Below are 22974 nucleotides of genomic sequence, written 5' to 3' on the forward strand. Positions count from 1 at the left end.
CCGCGACTTGGTGCAGCTGCCCGGCTGCTGTGGGGCGGGGGGACCCTCTTTGCCTTGCTCCGCCGGCGGGTGCCGAGGGAGGGGAGCTCCCCCCGCCCGAACTCCGCCGAGCTGCGCCCCTCATGCTTTTTATTTACCGCTCACCGGGGCTAGGGCAGAGGAACCGTCCTCGCGTGCATTTTGGCATCTTGCTCTGATAGCGGATTCTTTGATTGTTGCAGAAAGCATTTGCAACCTGGCAAACGCCAGCGACTCTGGGAAGAGTCCTCGAAATCGCTTTTGGCTTGCATCTGTCCGCTCTTAGTGCCCTTACAGCACTATTAAAATTACTTGTCCTGGGTGCTCTTGTCTCCCCGTTACTTCTTTCGGGGAGATAGATGCTCTCTTCCAAGCCGAAGCAGCACGCAAAGAGTTCTTCCAAAATCAGGTCCTGACTTTGGAAACACAGAAGGGAATGGTGTTGCACGAACTACTGAAAACAAGTGTCGGGTTCGTGACCCGCTGTGTGCTGCACGGTGAACGCGGTTACCCAGAGCCACATCTGCCATGTACGGTTTCCTTGCTGTACCACTTGGCTGTCTCCGTTGTCTGCTTTGATGAACAAACCCAACTGCCTGTGGATGCGGTTGCAGTGTCTGGAAATCTCACTAGAATTTGTTTTAGCTGTGAGTTTTAAACCCACTCTTTGGGTAAGTGGGTTTGCAGAAGTCTCTAATCTAATCTCTCAAGGATATAGTAACAGTTTAAATTGCGTTTGAGTTCTGCTTTAATTTGTGCTTGCTTATTGTTGGATACGTTAGTCCCCAAAGTAACTTTGTGCCTTTTTCCGATAAAATAATTTGGCCGAAAGAGTAATTTGTACTCTTCACAAGTACACAGAGCAACTGTAGCGCACGCGGTAATCTTGGCGACAAAGATGCTGGGATGACGAGGAGCCTTGTGTCTTAGGTGACGACATTCTGAAGAAGGTGCTTGCTATGAAAGTAATACCCCCAGGTGCAGGTCAGAAATGAAAGAAATCTAGAAGTTGCTTCTCCCACCGACTGTCACCTGGGTGTTTCTGAGCTGGAGTGCTTTTGCAGCCACACCTCCTTTTATGCTTGTTTATGCCCCTTTCACGGGGCAAAGAAGAAACAGACAAAAAGTCCGAGTGAAGGTTTTGTCAGTGGTTATCAAAAACCCTCTAAACTAAATGACTCTGTAGAAAAAGAAATGTTATCCAGTTAGAGAATAAAAGGGGTTGTTTAAAAATAGTTGCAAATATTTATCCTATTAATTTTGAGTTTAAGGCTGGTAGTGGGCAATAACTCACGTGAAAAAGAGAGTTGGTGGCATCCCTTCAAGTTATATACTTGTTATACGGTAACATATATAACATAGGTGGATGTTATACAGTAGCTAAGCACATAGACCAAAATCCTGAATGTAGTGAAGTCAGTGGGAATTTTGCCACTGACCTGAGAAGAGCCAGAACTGAACCCACAGGCTGTATGGTATAAGGTGTCAGGCAAACTGAAAACCTTCGAGTGATACAGCTGTGCAACTGTGGCAAAGTTTATAATGCTGCAGTATGCCGCTGTGTTTAAAATATTATCAAAGTAGCACTACCATAAATTAGTTAATTTAGGAAGATATTTTATAAGTTGGTTCTAATTTAGCTTAACAAAAAAAAGACTGAAACACAGCACACCATCAGAGTTGCTTCTTATAAATGTTTTGTAAAGTATCATATGGCACTAAATTCTCATTTAAGTAATTGCTGTAACAACATGGAACACTAAATTACACCGCAGCACATACAGTTTGCATCCTAATTAATTTTCAATTGTACTTTAAGGATAATCACTCTTCTCGCTGTCATGTCTTTGCAGGGTGCACTGGACTTATTTACCAGGTCATTTACTATCCTTTAACAGCTCCACATGTAAGGTAAAAACAAAATTAGACCTAATTTGTATGTCCCTAATACTGATTGTGTGCAACAGGGAGATTCTTGAGGAGGAAAGAGAAGTGTAGTATTACTTTAGCATACTGCTTAAATTTTCAAAGTTATAGAAATCCTCTGTTCTCCAAGAATAGAAGTAAATTATGGCTTTTGTAGTAGATGGTATTGACCACTTCATGCAGGAATGGAAATTTTACTTAAAATGTTCAAACTAAAGCATTAGAGGGGTTATAAGTAAGATATACCATTTTATTTTTAAGTATGTGAGCTGTCAGCAATTTTTAACTGGCAAACACACTTACAGGTTTGATTCATTCATACGTGTATGCATGCAATTATCAAAGTGAAGTGAGAACTACTCCCAAGAGAACTGGGAAGTAATGTTGTTGTTCCCTGTTCTCTTTTTGCTGCAAAACCATTTCCATGGGCCACCAACCTGTGTTCGCAAAAGGTGACATAGCTCTATGCATCTCTGTGGTGCTGTTATTATTGACACCAGCTGAAGACTAAGCACAGTATTTTGGTGTATGTTTGGATTAAGATACTTTTATTTGTGCATCAGTTAAGGGTCAAAACTGTCAGGGGGCATATTGAATTGTGAACACCTGAGCAAACCTGCTGCTTAACTGAGTCAAGTTACAAGTACTTGCCAGTTTTGACATTCATCTCACCTTTTATATGAGCAATTATGGAGATTTCGCTATACTTTTCAAATATTTAAAAATGCGAATATGAGATTTTTCCTATCTCACGTGCAGAAGTTCTTATTTTACACTTTTTGTAATTCCATACCATGTAAATCAATGTAAAGTAGAATTATAGTTTCCACCTATTGTGGTCTAGACAGTGAACGAAGTCTTTGTCAAGACTCCAGCAAAAAGTTCAAGATCCTGTTAAGATGATGAATATTAATAATCTTGTAAAATGCCCATTTTTAAATGATTTTATGTTGTGTTAGCATTGGCACCTTACCTGTAAAATCTCCCAAGAGCTTGAAAACCTAGATGAATGGGTACTGCCAGAATTCTATCTATTACAGATAGTCTCTAAGCAGAAGATGTTAAGAAGGAGCCTAATGAAAACCACAGTGTAAATCAAGTAGTATTTTACTGTACTGCTTAAGAAAATGGAAATCTTTGTATGAAAAAATATCTTCACTTGAGGAGTAGATATGGAAGTTTGTGACTAGTTGTGAAACAGAAAGATGTTTTAAGTTACTTGACACCACCAGAAATACCTTCTGGAGAGAAAGCAATATTTTATATCCCTTTTTAAAGCTATGTGAATGTTTTGCAGTGAAAAAGTTGCTCTGCATCTTTAGTCTTAAAACAATTCTCAGGGGAAAAAAGAACAAGTAAATAGTGCTGGATGTATATGTAGGAGTGGGTGTGTGTACACATTGGTGATATTTTAGACAGAAAATTATTACTACTTTTTTTTTTTTTTAACGGCTTAAAAAATGTGTCAAATTCAGGCAGGGGAGTGGAAGTTCTCTCTGCTTCAGTCAGCACAGTGAAATCAGTTGTTATTGTGCCAATATGTTGGATCACGCCCAGGTAGGCTGGATAAATAAATGTGAGCTGTAGCGACACAGACCTCTTTTTCACCTGGGCTCGCTAACTAATTTTAGTCTTCACCTGTCTGAAGCTGTCACAGGACAAGACAAAAACTGTTGTCTGCATTTCTGTTTAGTGTTTATTCCATCTGAATGTAACAGAAAGGTTGTAGTGCAGTAAGGATAGAAGTCAGCATATTATCACTCCAAAGAAGTGGACTCCGCTAATTGTGTTGAACTGATGGAAGATTGAAGAGAGAGGAAAAAACCCTACAAACCTGTCCACTGTTTTCCTCTGCTGTAAGCTTAGATGTTTGCACGTACTGGCTGTGACTGGACTAATTCCACAGTTGATACTAGGGAAATGAAGTTGTGCTTGAGTTTTCCAGTTTCAGGTGTTCTCATCTTCGCACATTTCTTCCTGAAATATTCAAGAACATGCTTTAGTATTTTCTGTCGTCTTGTTCCTTTTTTCCTTCTCTGTCTCCTGGGAAATAATGTTCTTGGTCATACTGAGGCAGTCATAACCAAATCCTCTGTTTTGCTGGAGGCGTAGTTCTCTATGCCTCACATTTTACGTGTGGCTTATTGTAGTGTTTGTAAAAGTAAATGTCTGAAATTCATGTAGGCGTAGTTTTTATATATATTTATATAAATCAGCTTAATATAAAAGAAGTTATCTTCTTGAAGCAAGTAAACCTCTTTTCTGTTATCTGCTGGAATAATCTGCAGGCAGACTTCAAATCTGAAAACATTTGTCTAGCCTGTATGTGTAGATCTACTAGTGCTTTGATACCTTGACCACTTTTGGTGTCCCACTAGTCAGTGAGTGTCTGTTTGCCATGTAACGCAGACCTTGGTGTGAAGGCATGGCTTTCACAACAAATGGATGGGTAAAGGGTTTCGCCTGGAGAACAAGAAAGGCTGATTTGCCAAACACATTTTAACTTGCTTAGCCTTTTCCTTTATGTGAGTGCCAGCTGATACCTCTTTACTTTGCTTAATCAGACATAATAGGGAACAACTTCTATAAGAACTTGTGTGATTTAGGAGTTAAGTTCCATTTTGTGTATGTTTTGGGGTTTTGTGTGTGTGTGTGTGTGGTGTGGTTTGTTGTGTGTTTGGTTGTTTTTTTTGTTTTTTTTTTTTTTCCAAATTCACAATAATGTTACTGTATAAAAGGTAATACCTTCATGGCCAGATATGTGCCTTTTTCTCCCCTAGTTCATGGAAGACGTTATTTATGATACTGATAAAAACTAGCATTACAACTTGCACAATTAGAATTAAGTAATCCAAGCTACAAATCCATGGATTATTCTGAATTTGAATTTACAACAGAATTACAAACGCACCATCTAGATTGTAGAAGCAGACTCCAAATAGTTTTATGATGTTCATTTAAATCTAATTTTGGCACAGAAATGTAGTTAAGAAACCAAAGACTTCCCCTTCATTCCGTAACCAGATTCATTTTTCTGACTTTTTTTGTTTTTTTTACAGATCTGGAGAGTTTTAATCGCACAGAGGTCATGAATCACTTTGGGAAATGCAAGGTGTGCTTTAAAAGGGGAAAAAAAAAATCACTTTCCTAATCATATGGCTCTTGCTGTTTAAAATTGTGAAGCTAGGTGAAATGATTACTCTGACAGAACTATAGAAACTATCTCATTTTAGTACATTCTGAAGTATTTTATATTTTGAGTAACCCTGGCTCAGGGGCATTTTATACTCACATCTGGAAGTTTCCAGTCTTAGTATTCAGCCTAGTGTCTCTGCCTTTGTATTTCCACTTTGCCTTGCCATGTTATAACAATGAATCATCTTGTCCATTAAATAAAGTTGGAATGTCTGTTTATGCACTGAATTTGTTTCATCACGTCGCCATAATAATTGATTGGAACCGTGGCAACTCTGACTGCTTTCCCATATGTATTTGGGCTGGACTTTACCCAGTGCTGTTCTGAACAGCAGAAGGATAAGCCATCCCAAAACCTGGAATATCTTTATCCTCTCAGGATTCAACCTCTCTTTCTCATGAAACTGTAGGGTAGCATTTTCATATTATGTCTCCATGTATATGAAGTCGGGTAGAGGCTGTAGTATTTCCAATCATATGAAAACATAACAGTTGCAATACACATACATGTATAACAGTTAAACCATGAATGTTGTTATTGTAGGTTTGCTTTGGTATGTTCTGTTTTGTTGATGGATTTTAAATTAGTGCTCTCTAAAATATTGAAACATTAAATAAGTGAAACAAAACTATAGTGTTATTCTTCGGTTAGTTTAATAATGTTAATAGAGCAGACAAGTAACAGGGTGCAAATGAAAGGGCCACGTGTCAGGGAGGCTGTGTCAGTAGATGCAAATTCACACCTTTTGCCGTGTGAGTGGGCTTGCAGATTGCTCTCTGGTTGATATTTAAGCAGAAGATTTTGCAAATAGATGCTCTTTTGTTAAAAAAGGTATTACACTGTCTATACCTTGACTCATATAACAGCATTTAGCCTTAACTTACTTTGTGGTAGTATCACTGAAATGATACTTCCATGAAAAAAATCCACCTTTGTTGCATTTTGAAGGTGAATACTGAAGGATCTGCTTAATAAAACTAAAATGTTGTGTAAAATGTGTCCTTTTAAAGATGGCTTTGTGATCTTGTCCTGTGCACTGTCATGTCTAAGAATATTTTTCTGTGCTCTCTATGACCAATTTTTATTAAGAATTGTTGATACCATGTTTCTGTGGAAAGTATCAAAAAGAAGAAATGAGGAGTAGGAATTAGTGGGTAGAACCTTCTCCTGAAGGCAGATTAAAGTAGAACTGTTAGTTTGTGATAACGAACCCAAAAGCCTGTGGAAAGAAGTGAGAAAAAAGAGTTGTTATTGTCAATGACTGCATTGAGCTTTGCTGTACAAATGCTTCCAGTTTTTTGTTCAGTACTTCTCACTCTGAAGCTCTGAAACTACAGAGCTGTCTAAACTGCTGGCATTTGTAGTGAGGGGGAGGAATGGGAGGTTGAGAAGAGATACTCTTTCTGCAGAAGTTGGATGGGGTAGATTTGCGTAGTATGACCAGGAGTCCTCACCAGTTTCACCTTTTTGGCTGATAGTCACTGTGGTTTCATGTGGGAGGTCATGGTTCCTGCTAGACAAGAAGTGGGCGTAAGTAAAATTTTTTAGGAGGTAAGTGAGAGGAGGTTCTGTAATGAGAAGCTGTATGCAGAAAGATCAAGGGACCCTTGTGATGCATTCACATCAGCCAGTATCACAAAACGAATGAGATGCTGTGCTCTGTGCTGGGGAGAATGTCTTTAGGCTTTTGCATGATTTTTAAATATAAGGCATCCTGATAATCAAGTCTTGACATCATTAATATATGGCTTATAATGTTCAAGCCTGAATTAGAGGGAAAGGGAACACAGTCTTCCAATTTTTATAAAGCTAGATGTGTGAATTTTTGGCTGTCTAGCTATTTGGAATTCCAAGAGCTATTCAGGTCTGCAAATCCATTTTAAAACTAGACAACAGTGGTCTTTAGAACACAAGAAACGCTTTAGGGAAACACGGTCTTTTCCAGTCTGGATGACGTTGGACTTCTATAGATTCTCTATGGCAGGCTGCTCCCAGTCCAGGTATTGATTTCAGTTAACACTGGAGTAGCCTGAGGGATGGTCAGTTGTTTGTGCTAATGGTACAGCTGGGTGCAGCCTAAATTGCTTCCAGCCTTTAGCCTACAAAGGCAAATTCTAATGAAGCAAAAAAGAACTTATTTCTGGTTTTATTCATTGTGCAACGTGGAGGACATCCTGTTATTTTTCACTGAGAAGTGGTAACAGTCTGATCAGAATAGGAGCATGTTTTGGCTTGGTTTTGTGTGTGTAGTCTTTGTTTTCTTGAAATCCAGTCTGAGAAGGTAGTCCTAGCTCAGTTACTTTATTTTTTGGTAGAGGGCTATATTACAAATGTAAAGGTGGGAGAAGGATCACCTTGCAGAAACTGGAGTGAGATTCTGATCTCGGAGTGACTTGATCTTGTAGGAGGTAGCTGCTTGCTGGATGTACCATATCACTCAGCTTATTTTCTAGGCTTTTTGAATTCTGTTTTGACATTTGTTCAGGGACTGAAGCAGACAAATGATCTTACAGAAGTGATTATTAGGTGCCACCTGAGAGTTTTTCAGAGTTCTTAAGAACTTTGAGAAGTTATTCCATTGCAGGGAAGGTAAATCTGAAGATGCATCTAGATCATGGCTAGCTTTTCTTCCCTATCTTATTCCAGTAACACCATGATGCCGATTTGATGGTAGATGGACCTTTTTAGCCAATGGCTTTTGTATTCTGCAACCTGAAACTCTACTACTTTCTCAGTATAAAAAGAGGAAAGTTGCAAAACCTTTTATTGGTATGGTATGGCAATAGTGCAGAACTTTTTTTTTTTTTTTTTTTTTTTTTTTGTTAAAATATTTAGATCCATTAAGTCCTGATTATATTCAGCATATCTAGTGGAAACCTGAGGAAGGCATAGGGTAATTCAGGTTGGAAGGGTCCTAAGGAAGGTATATCTAGTCCAGTCTCCTGCTCTGTGTCAGCTGTGAGATCAGATCAGGTTGCTCAGGGCTTTCTTCAGTCCAGTCTTTCCAGTCTTGAAAACATCCAGGGAAGGAGAATGCACAAAATCTGGCAACTAATTACTTTTTCACAAGTTGAAATTCAAAATCAATCCTGAAAATTTTGGAAAAGTGGGAGTTCTAGATAATGGCCCCATCTTTCTAGAAATCAGGCCAAGAGTTAGCGGTGCTAAAATGATTCCACTGATTATCTGAAGTATCACTTGCAAAACATAATGCAAACTACCTCATCCTAGGATATTCCAGAAAAGATACTACAGAAAGCTGATTATTTGCTTATTTGCATGATGCTCTGAATAAAAAGTGGTAACTGTTCCTAGGCTTGCAGTCCCTTATCAGAAACATAGATAAGGGACTGCATATACCTGGAAACAGTAACTTTTTTGAGAAACACAGAAGACTGTGCCAGGTTTCTGGCCCTACAACTATCCATTGAATAAATCAGAAGTGCAGGTAAGACTTTGTGACAGTAAGGGTCTTGGCAACTTGAATAATTTAAATGTTCCAGTGTAGTTGTAGCAGAGGTTTCTGGTCATTGTGTAAAGAATCTGAAAGATGATGCTTTGCTCTGTGTTTTGGTGGGGTTTTTTTTGGTTTGTTGTTTGGTTCATTTGCTTTTAACAGGGTTGAGGGCTTCAGTCTTCAGAATACTCCGATCTGCTTTCTGTCTTCCTTAACTGTGCTTTGTATCCTGTATACATTGGAGTTGATTTAGATGTCCAGACTCAATATGCATGTCTACCTTTTACTCTCTGCTGGAGTGACACCACCAGTCTCTGCTGTACCTCTCTTCAACAGTGTTGAAGGAAGAGAACTAATGTTGGATCTGTTTAAGTGTTTTCTGTTTGGATTCCTGTGCTGTGCTCTGTAGCAAGAGGCCATTTCACTAGGTTCTGTTAGTAGAAAGCTTGTGTGCCGCCTTGGCCCTGGACTTGCTGGGTAGTTGCCCACAAATCTGCAGAAGTAAATACAAGCTCAGTGTATTCCTATGAATCATCCACTCCTCTAGTCCAAATCAGATTTAAAAAAAAAAAAAAAAAAGATTGTCCATGAACTGAAGATTCTGCATTTCAGTGAACTCTAACTGCACTTCTGGAACTCTGCAGCCGGGAGCAAGGAAGCTGTAACCAAGTTGCAGCCCTGTAGCTGCAGGCCCAGCGTTCACTGAACACATCTGTGAACATCAGGAACCTTTCACAAACTTTCTAGGGCCTGTCTCTGGCTTATTTAGCAAGGAGCTTGGAACCCTGATGGTCCTATTGGGTCTGGGCTCCCAGCGCTCTCTGGGTCCCAGCTTTGGGGTAGTAGCACGGCTGCCTGCTCTGAGGCTCCAGACGCCACCCTGCAGCAGGGCGGGTGGGTTTCTCTGGGTGCCCCCTGTGTCTGCCTTCAGGAATCTGCTGAAGAAGCTGCAGCTCCATTTTATCTTTAAGTCATGGTATCTTCCTGTGTACAAGCCTACCAGTCAATTTCATTGCTTTCCAGTTACATTCCTGTGTACCAGATTGTCATGCAACACAGTTTGTGTACTAGTACAACCTTGCTGGTTGTACTGCTTTTCTCTCCAAGGAAGCACTTTATAATTTTTGGCATTAACAGCCATTGTCTTGCATATCCTAATAAATTCAGCTACTTGGTACGATTAATTTGTTAATGCTTCTGCGATCATCTAATAGGTTAATTGAGCCGTGGACACTTTCAGGGCACTCACATTAAAAGATTGTTTAGGGAATCACTTGCTTTGCTTAATAATATTTTAATAAGATCTTTCATTGAGTTCTGTGGGCGTTAAAGACAGTTTTGAAATTTTTCTTTTGCTTGTGTTGTCTTCGACTGTTGCTTGTTTTTTTTCTTTCTTAAAATTTGATATCTGATTTTATCCTTGTCCCACTGCTCTTTGCAGGTGTTGCTTTTAGAGTAGATGGGTAAGGATTTCTGTCAGTACAGGTCTGATTCAGAAATTTCTGTTCAGTGTTCTTCCTCAGACCTTACACTCCTAGTAATACTTCAGGTGTCAAAGTTAGAGGCAACACATGGTTTGAAAACTAATTCAGTTAATTTAAGTCATATGATTTTCCTAATGTAAGGAGAAATTAAGGACTGTATCTGCTATGAAAAGTTGTGAAAGTTTGGGAGTGGCTGACTTTGTGATGCAAATAACAAGATAGATTTCTCTTGTTTGCAATCTTTAACACGTTTCTTGAGAATTAGCACCAATACTTCAACAGTTGTATTTTTAATGGTGTCTATGTGCAAGAAGGTGCATATGAAACCAATCGGTGTAGCAGAAGGAATTACGATGAACTAATAGCTTTTTCAGGAATCTGTGTTCTCTGGTAAGAATTTACTGAGTCTGGTGTAGAGAAATATGCTGTATGAAGGGTGACATGAAGTACTTTCATTGTCAGAGCAGCACTGCATAGTGTGTGTCTGTGTTGCCACGTTTCGTTGTTTATATGTTTTTTGCTACAGAAAAAGATAGCAGTCACAGGAGGCACTGCTAAGGAGCGTGGCTGGGAACTCTGCTGCCATCTGTGTTAGCGCTGTCTGTTCATGTGTGCTTGTTCCCATATGTATAGGTTAGCACTTAGTCTCCAACCATTGGAGTAACGTATCTGAAAACAGTTGTGATAATGAAAAGTGATGGCAAAGAGTCGTTTACGAAGTTTATTTGTTTTCAGTATACTTGCTCTTTTTTTTTTTTTTTTTAAATGGCCTACTACTTTAGACAGATTTCATGAGATACTACTGCTTATTCCAAATTTGAACTCATCACTTTTGGCTTTGTACATTGTAATCACCTTCACAGCAATCTCTGTGATGCCATAAACAGAGGGTTTGACTTCAGGTGAAGAATGTAGGCAGTAAAAGCAGAAAAACGCATAAAGGAAAATGTGGGAGGATGGGAAGGAAGGGAGAGTGATTATTCTGACTTTCTGTGTAGTGATTTTTTTTTTCTCTCAACTTTTTTTTTTTTTTTTTACCTTTACTGATAGCTGAAAGAAAATAAATTCTTTTAAAATGTCAGAGTGGAACTTCCATTTTAGACAGTATAATTGAAAAAATGTATAAGCAGGGGAGTTTTATTCTGCATAGGATTTCTTCTTCTCTCTTTCCATTCATTTAAAAAAAATCACTTTAGTAAATCCACTGTGGGAGGATAGTTTTGCTGATGTACTTTTCCCAGGATGCAGCAAGAGAAATTGCATTTGCAGTTCACAGAGAATGAAATTAAACTTGCTCTGTCCTGATGATCCACTACTCCTACACCCAGCACATTTCTGGGAGAGACTCTTACGTGCTATAGGAGGCAGTGCCCTGAATGTGCTTGCACCTGCTCTGCTGCATGAAGGAAGAGGCATGGATTTGGGCCCACGTAGCTCTCAAATTAGAATTAGGTACTGTGTGGAGTGCCGGTGTGTGTGTCTGCCTCCTCCCTGATGTGTTGCTCTTGGAAGGGGAGACTTCAAATGTATCACTTTGTTTATAGAGGTTGAGACTACTTGCCATTCTGTAATCTAGAAATAGATGCTCAGAAAAATCATGGTTTTAAGAGCATCAGGCAATTGAAGGATACCCATTTTCAACTTGCATCATCTCATGTTCAAAACAGTTGTGTGCTGAAGTGTTAAATCAGTAAAAAGTAATTGGCAAATGGAAATCACATTGTGGCAACGAAAGAGTGGACTGTCGCTTGTTTGTGTAGTTGGGTGGCAGTGGGAAAGGCGACTCCCGCCCCGCAAAAGTACAAAAGTACTTCCTTTTCTTACAGAATAGAGATTGAATGCATATAATGCTTATGGAGAAAAAATTCTCCAATAAGGACAGAGAAAGCCCAAAGATCAGCAAGGATCTCCATTTAATATAATGCTGATCCTGTGCTCCACGCAGCTTGTTAATGGGAGGAGACTCCCACAATATATATATAAAAGTTATCACTTTCTGTTCTACAATTTCAGCAGTTTTCATTTACATTTCAAAGTCAGAGACTTAGAACGCTCATACCTGTAATAGTCCCTCTGTCTGGATGACTGTTTCTGTAAAACTGACACAGCATGTGCAGTTTTTATCAATTTCATTTGTTCCATCTTCTCAGATGAGTCCTCAATCTTCTGCTTGCTGATCCCTGGTTTATAATCAGATTTGACAGAGATAGGAAGGCGGTAAATATCTTGATGTGAAACTCTATAACAAGATAGAACTGTCATTTGTCTCCTCACTTCTGGTGAGGTAGAATTTTATTTGTGAAGTGTGAATAACTTTGAAGCTTAAAGCTTATTGGTTTCAGGCCATTTTCAGGTGCATCTGTTTACAAGTAAGCCTTTTTTGTTGTTTTTATTTTTTTTTCTCTGTAAGAGGCAAGAAAAAAGCTCTTTATTGACTTGCCTCTGAATGCTTTGGAAAGTATTTTTATGTCACATTGATTAATTATTCTGTTGTCCCAGAGTTTGATAACATGCTGATTTCAAGCAAGACCTGTAATAAGAGATATTTGACATGTGCATAATCATTTTGATTTCTGAATAACACCATTCCCGAATTAAAGCCATTGCTTTCACACTGTCAATAAAACCGTTACAGTTAAGTGAAAGAAAATATGTTTAATAGCTGTACTTAGTAAAACCCTGTTCATGGGGTTTTTGTTTTGTTTTGTTTCCCCACTGTTTTGTATACATATGTTAGGTGCATATTTTTGCATCTATTTTGCTTCCCATCAAAATGGAAAAATACTTCCTTTTTGGTTTTTAAGCCATCCTCTGCATAATCTTAAAACTCAAGTTTTGCCACAAATTAATACAGTAAGAATATTCAAAGTACGGAAGGTTGGGGCACATAGTTGAGCGTTTAGCCAGGCTATGTTAAGTGTAACCTGTGCCTATGGAATAACAGAGTTTTGTCCAAACTATAAGATGTTAACAGTCCTTTTCCAGTTTAATAAAGTGGTTCTTTTCTTGAATATTTTTTACCTAGTTGTGTCTCCCCTTTTTATATTATTTATACTTCTGGCATATCCCATAGACTGTCTGCCACAAACCTGTTACAAAGTCTTGGGAGGGAAAAGACTCTAAATACACTACCATATTTTCTGTCTTTCTCTCACATTTCATGATACACTAATTTCCATGTCTTTTCTGTTCCAAAAATTCTTCTCTCCTTTACTTAATCCCCATAACCTCAGTTAAATCCAAGCTTTGTTATCAAAGGCAAAAATTTAAATGTGGTTTCCCCTCTGGCTTAACTTCTTGCCTTTAATTTTTAGAATTTGGTGTTCATGCCACCTGCCTATTCAGATTTCCATCTGGTACGCTACAGACTCTTCTGGTAGATAAATGTAAATTATCTGCTGCTAATATATAGCCCTTAATTTGGTTTTCTTAAAGAAATTTGTGGAGTTTTCAATGTGTGTGAAATTCTTCAGTTTTTTTTCTTCACAATTGTAATGAGTTCAGATTGTCAGCCCAATAAGCCCCAAGATCCACAGCTCCACACATTTATCAGCACTGTAATTTTAATTTTTGTTGGTTTTATGCCAATAACTTCAGGAAGATCAAACGTAGTAAACTTTTTTTAGGTATAGCTTTACAGACAGAACAGAAGAAGAATTCTGAGTTAACCATTCTCCTAACTATGCACATCAGAACCAAACTCAAATCATGAGATGTACAGACAAGTGCTAGTGATGATTGTTCTCTTTGGAAACTGCTGTTTTCACTGATGTGACTGTGTGAAAATGTCTTTTTGGTGTTTGAGTACGTGTGACTTACAGAGCTCTCTGGAAACTGCTGATACAAAGGGAGAATCTGATTTGGGAGGTGTCTGCAGACTGTGAAGAGAGGGTGAATGACTGCATTAGTGCTTGTTATTGGCAAATGGTAAAAATCTTTTTTGTTGGGTGTTTCTGTCTGTTTCATCCACCTGCCTTTTGTGTTCTCACTGGATATGCTATTACAGAACTTTGAGAAAGACATTGAAAAGCTGCATGCAGTAAATGAGCATTACAATTTCCTTATTAATGCTACTTTTCCCTTTGGCAAGCTTTTCAGCTTCAGAGAGTGTATTTCTTCTCCTGCACTTAGAATGAATTTTGTATGCCTTGACAGCCAAGTTATTTGAAGTAGGAGTAAAACACTGCATATGGCAGTCACTGGAGTTAAATACTTGGCCTGAGCTGGTCCTACCAGCACACAGTAGTGTCCAACTGACCGTGAGCCAGAAGAGAACCTACTGGTAGGAGGTAATTGCAATGTGTATGGGCACAACAAAGCTGATAGAGAGTTCAATAAATGGGAACAAGTTGCAAATAATACAACATTTAGTCAAAAGGGATAACCATTGTTGTTTGTGCCAGCATGTAAGTTGGCCTTTAATTATCTCAGAATTATAAAGTTTGCAACTTTAGGTGAAAGATGATAAAGATTCTGTGAACTGAAAGCAAATCGCCTGATGGTTTTGGAGTGATTATTGCTGAAAACAATTCATTGATTTTTTTTTACTGATTAGTGAAACCAAAACATTCCTAGCAAAACATGAATTCTCTATAATATATAATTTATTTATATTTAACATATGTTATATCAACGTATTAAGTTATATATTGATATATAAGAATAGAGTGCCCTGTTGAGGAAAGAGTATGCAAAACTCCATATGAGAAGGACACAGCTTTGCCTGACTCTTTCAACCGGTTATAGGTGGTTTCCTGGCCTTGAGTGAGGAGCTGTATTTAATGACCTGAACCTATAGGGGTATATAGGAACTGTCTGCACAGCGGCTGTTTGCATTTGAGAAATGGGAACAGGTATCCGCAGAATTTACTAAGGCAATTTAGTAGTTTTTTGAGTGTGGAGAAAGATGCATTTACTGGGGAAAGCTAGCATCTGGCCAAATCTGCATGCATAGAGCTTGAATGTTGTTGGCACTTTGCAAAATTGCTCATCAATAGCTTCTTGAGTAAACAATTTAATTTTACAAGTGTGGAATATTTTTGAATGATGGAATATTATAGCAGTGGTAAGGAGGGCAATAGCAAAGAGTATGATTAAAGAGGAGATAGAATAATAGAAGCAGGACAGTAAAGCCTCACATGGAAGACTTCATTTCCGGATAAAGGGCATTCTACAACTGAGCTTGCATAGAGGTGAATACAGAGGATATAAAGAGAGGTGTGTAGAAGTATTTAACTGGTTAACGAAAGCAAAGAGCAGTATGGTATACAGTGGTCAGCAATAATGATCAGTTCAACATCTGAAAAGGGTGTTTGACAAATGTCCTAGTAATAAACAGAATAAACCAGTACAGAGATGCTGTTTTAATTGGAGCCAGGAAGCAAACATGAATCCTGAACTGAAAGTCTTCTGGTATCTGTGCCTTGCCTATGGAAACTTACAGTTCTCCAAGTAGAAAGATATTTGTGAGATACATAATTCATACAGTGAGACTGTTGCAGTTTATATGTCTGGAATTTGTCTGATTTTTTTTTTTGTTTGTTTTCTTTTCTGGAGGAAAACAGTGAATGCAGCTTTCCTGTGTAAAGATCAAATCACTAGGTAAGCTATTGGAATAACTAGATGAGCTACTTGTTTTAGTAACGTCTATAAGAAGACAGAAAATCTTAGAAGATCTGCATCTTTCAATAAGCCAGTTAACAAAGAGCTAGTAGTGAATGGATAGTGACTCCCAGTTCTCATCAAATATCGAGGATATAGCAACCAATCATTCCAGGCTCAAAGAGCTGTGTGTGGGGTTTGTTTGTGTGGGTTTTATTTGTTTGGTTTTCCCCTCTTTTACCCCTGTGAGTCCAGAAATATGAATCCAGAGCACATATAGTTGGACTGGACCTAGAACTTTTTGTTATTTGTCAGAAGATACCACTAAATAAGAGTTAGCCTGGTGTTTGGGATGTTTCAGATGAAACAAAACCAGGCAGGAGGGGAACTTTTAGATGTTGAAATTGTTGCTGGTAATGTTGCAAGGAAAAGAAATGTCAGGGAAGAGGCAATAGAATTCTGTGATATTGGGTGGTAGCAACTCCTTGGGGCATGGAGGGAAGTAATTCCAGTCTTCTATGACTATGTCTCGACCTCTTTTGTTCTGCTTTTCCTGGTTCCCAGTACAAATTTCCTTCTCCAGGCAATCCCAGGCTCCTTAACACACTCAGTTGCCCCCTGTCTTTTCTTAGCTCTCTCCTCTGTCTTCTAAACCATTCACATCCAGTAATCTTTTCCAGTGTTATGGGCAAACAGTATGCTTCCCGAACCTAATTTTCCTAAAAAGTCTTTAGCCATGTTCCCCCCAAAATTCCACTTGGGACAGACATTGAACAATAAAAATGCTACTGCAATTAAAGTTTGACAAAGCAACTGAAAATAGGATCTTCCCGATAGCAAGTGATAGCCGTGTTAATGTGCAATGCTATCAGTTCTCCCTGTAATTACAGTTTTTCACATATAGATTGACTAAAAAAAAATTGTCAAAAGTTTGACAGAACAAATTATGCCTAACATTCACACCTCAGAGTAATAGGAGGCATTTGAAAGGGATTTATGAAGTTAGATGGGAATTAAAAATATACCTCTGTCTGACAGTGTTAGCTAGTGTTCTTAGATGTAGCAGTCAAGGATACCATGACTGAAGGAGTAAGTGCATTATTTTTTGTCTTTAATGTATTGTGTGTTTGATAGTGCTTTGTGGGATTTGTGAAGATCTTGTGCAGTACTAATTTTAAAAATTCAGTTGCCACATTGTGTAACTTGAAAAAAGAATGCAACATGCATTAAATTTCCTTTTTACTCTGATTAAAATCAATTGCAGAGAAAATCAGCAGTGAATTGAAGAAGCCGTATTTTATGGTCTTATTTGGACCTCTGTCTTTAACTGAATGAAATAAATTTTCTTAAGACCTTCTTTAAAAACCAGTATTTTCTCTGAATAGCTTTTTATTGTATAAGGTATTTCAATTCCATACACAATTGGACTTGGAAAAAATTAATATATATTACATTTGCCTTTTTATTTCAAACTAATCATGCCTGAGAGTAGAATAACTGTCTTCTAGAAGTAGTTCCTATTTTCAGTGGAAAGTTTATATCCAGAACAAGTCTCCCACTTCAGGCAGCCTTGCTCTTCCCCAAGATGGAGATAGCTTTACATCTGAAGTAGTTTGTGTGTGTGCCCTTTATTTCTCCTGATGTCATTCACCATTTCAGTTCTTGTACACAGCCAGTTTTGTCCCCTTGCTATTCATGTGAAGGTAATGCAGCTGGAATCACACAGTTTTTAAATTGCTGTGCTTTGTTACTCTGTTTTACCCAGGTTTACGTGTACAGTAGTCCAGGGGTCCTACACTCTCTTCAGAGTGAGGAAATGTGTCCCAGCAGTGTGAATGCTGAAATGCAAAATTCCTGGCATATCTGGAAGCATGAATGGAGAAATGCAGAACAGGACCAGAGCTGCTTCAAAACAGTCAATCAAGGGAGCAAGCAAAGCAAGTGCCTTGGGAAGACTGTAGGAATACAAGCTGCCTCAGTGTCTATGATATTTGATGAAGTGCAGGGCTAAAAGCAGGCTGATGTGATGAATGTGCCATGCTCCTACACTGCCCTGAAACATCTGTGTGTCGGATGCAGCAAGCCCATTGTGTTCTAAAGGCAGATTTGGGTTGAGCATCTTCACTTCCCATTGGTAGTATGGTGTATCCCATTGGTGGTAGATGTGCCGCTGGAAGGAGCTCAAACATACCTGTTATGCGTAATATCTGTCACTGTTCTAAGGCATTCTTATAAAGATGGTGGGGTGAGTGGGCATTCCTAGTCCACAGGCATGGAGGAGAGCAAGCTTAGAATTTGTTCCCTGTTATTTTGTTCCATGCACTTGCATTAAAAAGTAGAGTGAAGTTTTCCAGGAATGACTGAAACAGTAGCCTGGGCTGGGATAATTTACAGTTTGGAGCATGTGGGAACAAAACTGAAAATGGGTACCAAGGTAAGCTGGGCCAGTACTGTGACACCCGCCCCCTAGCACTGGAGAGCTTTCACAGAGGCTGAGTGGAGAATAACTGAAATTGTAGATGAAAAAGGACTCTTAGGAAGTAAGGTGTCCTGGGTGCCCTGTTTTTCTGCTGGTCTGGCAGTCTGAAATGGTTCGTGCCATGGTCAGATGTGTGCCATGGAGGGTATGGGAGTGCATGGTTGAGAAGAAAATGCAGGATCAGTATCCAGCAGTTGGACTCACTCAAGCTGCTTTAGGTGTACAACATTAGGTGAAAATCACTCTCCTGGAGCTACAAACAGGGCAACAGCACTAGGGAGTGTTTAGGCCATGCTTTCCTTCCCTTGCCACCATATCACTTTGTTTTACTCCATTGCTATTTAAGCTTCTTGAAGGCACGCCTCAGGGCAACGTGCTGATAGTCTGCGGAGTTGTACATTATATTACTGGCTCTATTATCCACTCTTCCAATCCAGAATGTACCAGTTATTGTACAAGAGCTTTGTATGAAAAGGCCTTATCACCCAAGTGCTAGTAACATAAGATGGGAATGTCATTCAGGTACCAAAAGGGAGGAAGAATACATACACATTTTACTGATGATGGTATGGAGGCTTGTAGTGAAACTATAGTCTTGTGTAGAGTGTGTTCCAAAGAGGTCAGGGTAGCATAGCTTTATGGAGAAAAGCTTAAATAGCTGCTGAGGATCTGAGACATCTCTGTAAAGAATGAAAGAGGGCAGAGAAGGTGTGGGTTTGATCTGTAGAGTAAATGCCAGCAGAAGGCCAAGAAAGCAGATTAGCTTGGTAAAGCACCTGGAAAAGGCAAGGTCATGCAGGAAGGGCATGTGGACAAACACAGAAATAAGCAACTCTTCAGGAGACTGTACTGTTGATAATGAATTCCTAGAAAACCAAGCACTGTGTGCTGTGATGAGGACAGGAGGCCAGTCGGAGACCACTCAACTACCACATGTGTCCTGTAGCATTTTACCACCTAGGAAAGGGAGGACTTACCTTCATGATATATAACCTGTTGACGCTAACATATAAGCAGTCGGGCATGTTCTGCTACAGCTCTTGTGCGGTTTTACATTTTGTTGTTTATATTCAATTAATAAACATTTTTTTTTAATTGTGAAAAAATGTCAAAACTATCTCTCTGTATGCAGCTTCCTTCTAATAACATCAATTCCTAATAACTTGTTTATGCAAAGACAGAGCATTCATATTCTTTCTTACAGTAAGGAATAATTTTTCCTGCCTTCTGTCCTCTAGATTTCAGGTGGGAGCATATGAGGCAGCTGACCCACATTCACCTACCATCTGGACTACCTTTTAGAAATACCCTTTTTCCTTGTTTGTAGCATCCATAAAAGCTCTTTCCCCCCAATCCATTAAAGGAGTTCTCGGATATAACTGCACAGATCATGAGCAAAACACAGCAGATATGTATGACAGACACAGCTATTGCTCACAAGCACCCAGTCTTGTCACTCTACTTTGTCTTACACATTAGTGGTTACTTCAGTCTTAAAAGTAACTAGTTCTCTGTCATTGGAATAAACAGAGCTGAGTTTCCAAAGAGCCTGGCCTAAATGACCTTAGTGCCCTCTTCCATCTTAATACATGGTATTTAGCTAGTCTGTGAAGTGCACTGGGGAAGACCAAGACCTCATTTCTCTTGATGGCTTAAGAAGATCATGGAACAAGCTGATGAATGCTCTTAGTGTTCAAACAAAACTGGAAATTGCCAGCAGGTGGCTGTTGCCTTTGTGAGATGGGCTACATGAATTGATGTGTCAGAACAAAACTAGTTAGCTGCATATCAATAGGAATTGAAATGGTGAATTTCGAGATGGCAATGACCAAGCTTAGCACAAAGTTAAGAAACAGCTCTCATGTTGATGGAGTAGCACTGAAAATCATTTCAAACTTTCCACAGGAGGTTTTATGTTACCATGGGCAGTCACAGCTTTAGAATGTTAATTTGACCAACAAACCCTTTCTAATTATCAAGCCTCAAAGTATTGATGGCTGATGAAGCTGGTCTAGGAAAAGTTCTGGAAAATACACGTTCCTTCTTGTAATAATTTCCTAGTTCATAACACAATGTAGCTGCATAACAGTGAAGAACAGAAACTAATTTACTGCCTTAATGATGGTCAACATTGGGAGGTACATTGCAATGGTATTGCTTTACAAAAAATTGAGATTATTAATTGAATTCCATGCTAAAATCTTCAGTTTCATTCCAAGTCTCAGAATTTCATTTGAGCACTGTACTAACGTGTGGAAAAGGTTTTCATGTCTTATAGGCTGTCTTGAAAGCTGGTGTATAGTAATCTGTTAATTTTGAAGAAGTCTATGTGGTAAGAAAAAGTGAAGTCTTTTAAAGATATCTGATATATAACCTGTGTCACTGAATATCTTCACACAAATTAATTCTCTTAACCTCCTTTTGTATTTTTTTGCTATGTACCTGAGATACATATCTGTATATGTAACTTTTAAAATAAACTTGTCCTTCTAAATTTTAAATGAACGTGCAGTAATTGTCTGTTTGCTTTTTCAAAAATCTAGGGTATGGGTTTACTGTCACAAATTGTCAGAGAATTAGCTCTTATGAATAAAAACTGGATAAAATTCAGAGGAAAATAATTTTAAATTGTAACCTTGCATATTTTGTGCATTACAGCTGGCTTTGCTAGTTATAACCCTTAAGTTAATGAATAAATGTGATCTATGTGTCTGATTAAGACCAACATAGCTGAATTTTCCTTAGAGAGTTCATAATGCAAGATTTATTTGGGCTTCTTTGTTGGGTTTTTTGTTTGTTTTCAGAACAACAACAACAAAAAAAGTAATAATCTCTTTGTGGCAAAACTTTAAAATATACAAAAAGTGAAATGCACTAAACTCTTTCAGGTTGTTTGACCTATTTAGAAAATTAAGAACTACAACTTCTTGGAGTTAATTCTATCAGTATTTAGTATCTACCAAAGAGTATGCTAGTTATTACCAAAAAATATGAAACATCTGTGAAGGAGAATGAGGTTATTGAACAGAAAAAGAATTACAGGTTCAGTTCACTGTCAGCTGAAACATGATTTGAACCTTAAAGTAAATCTCTCTCCATTAGGAATTGCCAGACCTTTTCAGGATCATGAGGTAGAAATCACTGTTTGCTTTCCTGTTGTAAATGACATGATTCACATGTTCATGACACGGTCTAACTGAGAAGAAAACAAAGTTAATGTCTGAGACCATCTGAAATGAAATAATGCGATTTGTGCCAGCTGGGAGCCTTAAGTGATTGCAATGTCAGTGCTTCCCAAGGAGGGTAACGATATGGATCTATTTCTGATAAGTCTGGAGAAATCTATTTTGATGAAATTCCTTTCAACTCTGTTTAGCTCAGAAGTATGTTGAAAGATAACCTAGTGGGATGCTACTGCAATCTGTATTTCCCCAAGCTATTGAATACACTGGTGTGATAATTATACCAATGATGGCATAAAAAACCCCTGTACAAGCACTGAAAAAGGCTAAAGCCTATTCTTTTTCTACTTAGATTATTTATTTAGGCTTCATACTATGTCACCTAGGTATTGTGGTTTGTTTTGAGCAAAACAGTCTTGACTCTAGAATCATAGAATTGTTTGGGTTGGAAGGCACCTTAAAGATCATCTAGTTCCAACCCCCTTGTCACAGGCAGGGACACCTTCCTCTAGATGAAATTGCTTAAAGTCCTGTCCAGCCTGGCCTTGAAGACTGCCAGGGATGAGGCATCCAGAACATTTCTGGGTAACCTGTTCCAGTGTCTCATCACCCTCACAGGGAAGAATTTCTTCCTAATGTCTAATCTAAATTTACCATCTTTCATTTAAAACCATTACCCCTCGTCCTATCACAACAATCCCTGATACAGAGTCCCTCCCCACCTTGCCTGTAGCCCCCTTTAAGTACTGGAAGGCCGCTATAAGGTCTCCTCGGAGCCTTCTCTTCTCCAGGCTCAACAACCCCAACTCTCAGCCTGTTCTCATAGAGAAGGTGCTCCAGCCCCCTGATCATCTTTGTGGCTTCCTGTGGGTCCACTTGAGCAGGTTCATGTCCTTATGCCTGGGGCCCCAGAGCTGGACACAGTGCTCCAGATGGAGTCTCAGGAGAGCAGAGTAGAGGGAAAGAATCACTTCCTTTGACCTGCTGGCCACACTTCTCTTGATGCAGCCCAGGATATGGTTGGCTTTCTGGGCTATGAGTGCACATTACTGGCTCACAGTCAGTTTTTCATCCACCTATACCCCCAAGCCCTTCTCTGCAGGGCTGCTCTCAGTCCACTCATCTCCCAGCCTGTATCTGTGCTTGGGACTGCCCCCAACCCATGTGCAGGACCTTGCACTTGGCCTTGTTGAACTTCATGAGGTTTGCACAGTCCCACCTCTCCAGCCTGTCCAGGTCCCTCTGGATGGCACATCCCTCCCTCCAGTGTGTCGACCACAATGCACAGCTCGGTGTCATCAGCAGACTTGCTGAGGGTGCCCTCAATCCTACTGTCCGTGTCACCAAGAAAGATGTTAAACAGCACCAGCCTCAGTATGGACCCGCAAGGAATGTCACTTGTCACTGCTCTCCCCTTGGACACTGAGCTGTTGACCACAACTCTTAGAGTGCGACCATCCAGCCAAATTTTTATCCACTGAGTGGTCCAGCCATCAAATCCATATCTCTCCTGCTTAGAGACAAGGATGTTGTGCAGGGTAGAGTCAAAAATTTTGCACAAGTCCAGGTAGATTATGTCAGTTGCTCTTCCCTTATCCACCAATGCTGTAACCCTGTCACAGAAGGCCACA

At 39.2% G+C, this 22974-nt stretch overlaps 1 protein-coding gene across 2 annotated transcripts in view; it reads left to right on the top strand.

The window, feature by feature from the left end:
- Positions 1-22974, top strand: part of ZNF385D (zinc finger protein 385D) — a 443055-nt gene that overhangs the window by 278 nt on the left and 419803 nt on the right. The window lies entirely within an intron of this gene.

This window comes from Athene cunicularia (assembly GCF_003259725.1).
Source record: "Athene cunicularia isolate RWA chromosome 2 unlocalized genomic scaffold, athCun1 chr2_part1, whole genome shotgun sequence".
In the NCBI taxonomy this organism is placed as follows: Eukaryota; Metazoa; Chordata; class Aves; order Strigiformes; family Strigidae; genus Athene; species Athene cunicularia.